This window comes from Rhinatrema bivittatum, chromosome 2 (genome assembly GCF_901001135.1).
Source record: "Rhinatrema bivittatum chromosome 2, aRhiBiv1.1, whole genome shotgun sequence".
Taxonomy (NCBI): Eukaryota; Metazoa; Chordata; class Amphibia; order Gymnophiona; family Rhinatrematidae; genus Rhinatrema; species Rhinatrema bivittatum.
Genome location: NC_042616.1, coordinates 327,238,881 through 327,244,880, shown reverse-complemented (window position 1 = coordinate 327,244,880; position 6,000 = coordinate 327,238,881).

The following is a 6,000-nucleotide window of genomic DNA, read 5'->3' as shown; positions in this document are numbered from 1 at the left end:
AGGAGTTTTCTGGGCTGGAGTTTGGACATTCACACGCAAGTTTAGTACTTTGTAAATGGAATACATGCATTCATCAATGAACTTGTCGATATACTTTTACTTCCAATAAAAGTATTTTTATAACTAGAGTATACACATTTAAGGTGAATTTTAAAAGCCAGGGGCATGCCAAAATTAGAAGATGTGTGCTCATTGTAGGGCATGTGCATGTCCAACCAATTTTAAAAGCAGCTCACATGTGCATACAAATCCCAATGCACAAATATCTCACTTCAGACAAAAAGGGTTGGAGTGTGGGCATGGTGTGGGCATTCTGGAGTGGGCCAAGAGATGTGTACACAAGTACCTATGCACCTCAGGTCCACTGCCACTTAACTTTACGTGTGATATGGAGGAGGTGTAAGTCCTAAAAAAACTATTTCCAGGCATTTGTGAGAGGTTTAAGGAGTCTGGGGTAGCTGGGGAGGGGGGAGTACAGACTAAAGAACTGGGCGGGGGGGGGGGGGGGTTGAAAGGTCTACCTCTAGACTGGGAGAACTGGTGGACAAATTGGTGAAACTGGTCATGGTGTAGATGTGGCCTATTATAAAATTCCCTCCCTTATATGGCTCAAACCCAGTTTACACTGCTGGGCACGCACAATCTTAAAATAGCACAACATATATGTGCATCCAGATTATTTTATAACATGCGCGTGTATGTGCACACATAGGGGTAGATTTTAAAAGAAGCGCGATCAGCCTACTTTTGCTTGCGCATCAGACTCAAGCAAAAGTACGCTGGATTTTAGTAGATACGCGCGGAGCCGCGCGTATCCACTAAAATCCTGGATCGGCGCGCGCAAGGCTATCGATTTTGTATAGCCTGCGCGCGCCGAGCCGCGCTGCCTCCCCCCGTTCCCTCCGAGGCCGCTCCGAAATCGGAGCGGCCTCGGAGGGAACTTTCCTTTGCCCTCCCCTCACCTTACCCTCCCCTTCCCCTACCTAACCCACCCACCCGGCCCTGTCTACACCCCCCCCTTACCTTTGTCGGGGGATTTACGCCTCCCGGAGGGAGACGTAAATCCCCGCGCGCCAGCGGGCCTGCTGCGCGCCGGGCCGCGACCTGGGGGCGGGGACGGAGGGCGCGGCCACGCCCCCGGGCGTAGCCACGCCCCGTACCCGCCCCCAAAATGCTGCCGACACGCCCCCGCAACGCCGCGCGCTCCGGCCCCGCCCCCGACACGCCCCCCTCCGAGAACCCCGGGACGTACGCGAGTCCCGGGGCTCTGCGCGCGGGAGGCCTATGTAAAATAGGCTTCCCGGCGCGCAGGGCCCTGCTCGCGTAAATCCCCCGGTTTTGGGCGGATTTACGCGAGCAGGGCTCTGAAATCCGCCCCATATTATAAAATTGCCATGTCTCTGGGTGCATGTTGACCCATATGTATATATGTGCGCCCTTGCACCCGTTTGAAAGTTACCAGCATTTGTTCAGTTCTGGAGACTGTATCTCAAAAGGGACAGAGACAGTTTGGAGACTGTCCAGAGAAGGGCGACTATAATGGTGGGAGGTCTCCATCAAATGACTTATGAGGAGAAGCTGAAGGATCTAAATATGTATACCCTGGAGGGTATACATATGTTCTTATGTTCTTAAGAAATGCCATACTGGGTCAGACCAAGGGTCCATTAAGCCCAGCATCCTGTCTCCAACAGTGGCCAATCCAGGCCATGAGAACCTGGCAAGTACTTAAAAACTAAGTCTATTCCATGTTACCATTACTAGTAATTGCAGTGGCTATTTTCTAAGTCAACTTAATTAATAGCAGGTAATTTCTCACAATACTCTTGCAATTTCACAATTTTGTGTCATTAGCAAATTTGATCACCACACTTTTTGTTCCCATTTGACTTCAGACATTATAAGAACATAAGAACATAAGAAAATGCCATACTGGGTTAGACCAAGGGTCCATTAAGCCCAGCATCCTGTTTCCAACAGTGGCCAATCCAGGCCATAAGAACCTGGCAAGTACCCAAAAACTAAGTCTATTCCATGTAACCATTGCTAATGGCAGTGGCTATTCTCTAAGTGAACTTAATAGCAGGTAATGGACTTCTCCTCCAAGAACTTATCCAATCCTTTTTTAAACACAGCTATACTAACTGCACTAACCACATCCTCTGGCAACGAATTCCAGAGTTTAATTGTGCGTTGAGTAAAAAATAACTTTCTCCGATTAGTTTTAAATGTGCCACATGCTAACTTCATGGAGTGCCCCCTAGTCTTTCTATTATCCAAAAGAGTAAATAACTGATTCACATCTACCTGTTCTAGACCTCTCATGATTTTAAACACCTCTATCATATGCCCCCTCAGCCTTCTCTCCTCCAAGCTGAAAATTCCTAACCTCTTTAATCTTTCCTCATAGGGTAGCTGTTCCATTCCCCTTATCATTTTGGTAGCCCTTCTCTGTACCTTCTCCATCGCAATTATATGTTTTTTGAGATATGATACAGACCTTCAGATACTTAAAAGGTTTTAATGATACACAATCAACAGTCCTTTTCCGCTGGAATGAATCAATAGAATTAGGGGTCACAAAATGAAACTCTGGGGAGGATGACTCAGAAGCAATGTCAGGAAATATTTCTTCACGGAGAGGGTGATGGAAGCCTGGAATGTTCTGCCAGAGGAAGTGGTGAAGACAAAAATGGTGCAAAATTTCAAAAGGTATGGGATAAACACTATGGATCCCTAAAGGCAAGTGCGAGGGGAATGAAGTAAGGCATGGGGGTATCTTGCTGGTATGGCAGATACTATCCTTTGCAAATAGACTTCAAAATGTGTTCAACTCCATCATTGCTCACTACATCAACAGCAGGGGGAAAAGAGGAATTGGATTCAGACAACAGCCAACAAAGACATTGAACTGTACGGTGTGGGAAAACACATAAGTATGGGGGTAACTTGCTTGATGCGGTGATTACTACCCTTAACCAAAAACCTGATACTACACTTCTGATGCAACTCCAAGATTGCATATTGCTCTCTGATTCAACAGCAGAGGGTGGGAGGAAATTGGACTCAAACAGTAACCAACAAGGGCCCTGACCTTGGCGGTCTGAGTAACTGATAAGTATGGGAAACTGATAACTATGGGAGCTTGCTGGGCAGACTGGATGGGCCGTAGGGTCCTTTTTTGCCTTCACTTTCTATGTTTCTTTGTTTACTAAACAGCTCCATGCATAACAGAGGGTTATGCACATGTTACAGTTATTACATGTGTAAAATATAGAGATGTGATTCATTTTTTGTTTTCGTCTTGGGCTTCATTTCGGGGCCCCCCTGTGGGAAATTTCATTTTTCCAACGGTTTGTGTTGTTTTTTTTCGCGGGGGCCCCGATTTTCATGTTAGTGCGCACTAACTCCTGATAGTGCGCACTAATGGGTCAAAATTAGTGCACACTAACACGAAAAATGAATTTTTCCAAAATTTTGGAAAACCTTTGGAAAAATGAATGCACAGGCCTAGTAAAATATATTCACATGCTTTTATAAAAATGGCAGAGAAAATTAGTTTTCCTGCATTACGAATATATGCATATAGGGCCGGATTTTAAAAGGGTTACATGAGTAACCGGACTTACACACTTCAGGCTTATTTTAAAAAGGCCCGGCGACATGCTTAAAGCCTGGGACGAGTGTAAGTCCCGGGGCTTTACAAAAGGGGAAGGGCATGGGCGGGGCGGGGTGGTCCGGGGGCAGGGTGGGGGGCGGGGCAAGAGGCCTCTGACATTGCCGCTTTGTCAGAGGATTGTGTGTTGGCAGCCTGCTGGCAGGCGCAAAAGGTAAGACAAGAGTCAGAGGGTGTTAGAGTAGGGCTGGGGGGGGGAAGGTTAGGGGAAGGGGTGGGAAGGTTAGGTTCGGGGGAAGGGAAGTTCCCTTCCAGGCCGCTCCGATTTCAGAGCGGTCTGGGAGGGAACAGAGGAAGGCAGCGCGGCTTGGCGCTTGCAAGGTGCACAATTGTGCACCTGCTTGTGCGCGCCGACCTCGGATTTTTTAACATGCGCGTGCCTGCGCGCACATGTTATAAAATCGGGCCTACATGTGCGCGTGCCGGATAGCGCGCGCACATGTAGGCCGCGCTTGCTTCTTTTAAAATCTACCCCATATTGAAACACAAATATACTTTCACAACAGAAACAGATGGTATTCTATAAACTGTGTGGCTCTCTCCATACAGTTTATAAAATGCTGCTGTATCTTTAGATGCACCAACATATGAACATCTGTGCTGACTTAGATGTACTGTTGATAATTACCCTCCCATCCCAGAGTGCAGTTTGCTTCCTGCAGAATTTTTATTCTTCTTGAAGGTATGCCATCCACAGCTCACTGGAGGTATGAAGGTATGAAGGTATGCCATCCACAGCTCACTGGATCGGCTACCGCTTTGTTTTTTGGGTCCATCCTTAATATAATGCCAATCTTTCAACAGAGTTTCCACCCTGTCATTTCATATATTTATTTACAATATAGTTAGACAGGTGCCAAAGTGAGGACACTTCAGCTGTGCTCAGAAAGGCCGGTACTAATATTTTTAAATGCACAGAGACAGAGCAGAAGTGAGTGGGGATCACTTTTGCCCTTTAGAACAAGCCAGACTCCCACAGAAAAGGTATGTGGGGGACAAGGAGGTTCATGGCCCCAGTGATTTTTTAAGGGGCAGGATGGGAGGGGGGGGGGATCAGAGGTGCTTCGGGGACCTCCATTATGCCTGGCTACATTCAGCCAGTTAGGCCTGGGCCCCATAGGGATTTTGACCAGAGTGAGGAGGGTTAGAGCAGTGTGGCTGAGCCTGGCCTAGACCCTAAGGCTTGTATTTGAAGTCAGAGTGGTTAGAGCTCCTATCTTGAGGGAGGTTTTAATTGTATTGCTTTTATTTTTTTCCAGTTTGACATCTGAACCAATAAAAAAACATTAAACAAAGCAAAAAAGAAAACTCTCCCCCAAAACAAAAAAGCAAGCAAAAATGAAAATCTTGGGCCTTTATATCCCTCAAAGTTATCTTGTCATTATCTTGCCTTTCTATAGAACTCTTGTTATAACACCCCTGAAATACAAGCTATAGTTGTGGGTACTACAATTCAAGAAAAACATCCAAAAAAGAAAAAATACAGAAAAGTGTATCATAAATAGCAGTACAGTAATCCCCTGTAACTGTTAGTAAACCACTGTATCAGTGACCTTATAATCAAAATATTTCCAAACAATCCAGGAATATAGGAAAATTGAAATTAAAATGATCAAACACTTCAGCACTGATTTAAAAGGCCTTGACAGAGCCATGTGTTAGATTAATTTTTAAATAATTCTATTGACGTCCATATTCAGCTGCAGAGCAGCTAGTTAAGGGGGGTCATTTTCTATCCCTATCGCACGCGAAAAGTCGGTTTTCGCATGCGATAGCTAGATAGGGGCAGAGTCAGGGCAGCGTTGGCACCGGAAGAGGAGGAGTTGGGGTGGCGTCGGGGCAGATGCCATGGAAACTTCACTGGTGGCGAAAAGGTAAGACCCCTTATCGCTGCCAGTAGCGCGCCCAATAGCACCACCTTTCACGGTAGTGCTATTGGGTGCAAAAACCGGCAGTGATAATACCGCGGTGGTGCGATCGCTGCCAGCTTTCGCAGGCCCGCCCCCCACTTCAACCCCCGCCCTGTTATCGCAGGATTCAGAGAGGTGCGCTAAGATAGAAAATCCAGCCCTAAGTTAGCCAGATGAGGCGAATATCGGAGTTAGATGCATAACTTACACAGCTAACTTTGGCTCACCTCAAAACGCCTCCTGCCTGGCCCTGGAACAGTTCTGACTTATGTGACTAAATTCTAGGTGCACATCTCGCATGTCACTAAATATCCCTGGCTAGTCATTTAGACAGTTAACTTTTCAGTTATCCATCTAAATGGCTTTTGAATATCAACATCATTGTTTCTGTCTTCTCCTTTGATTTTAGTTTTT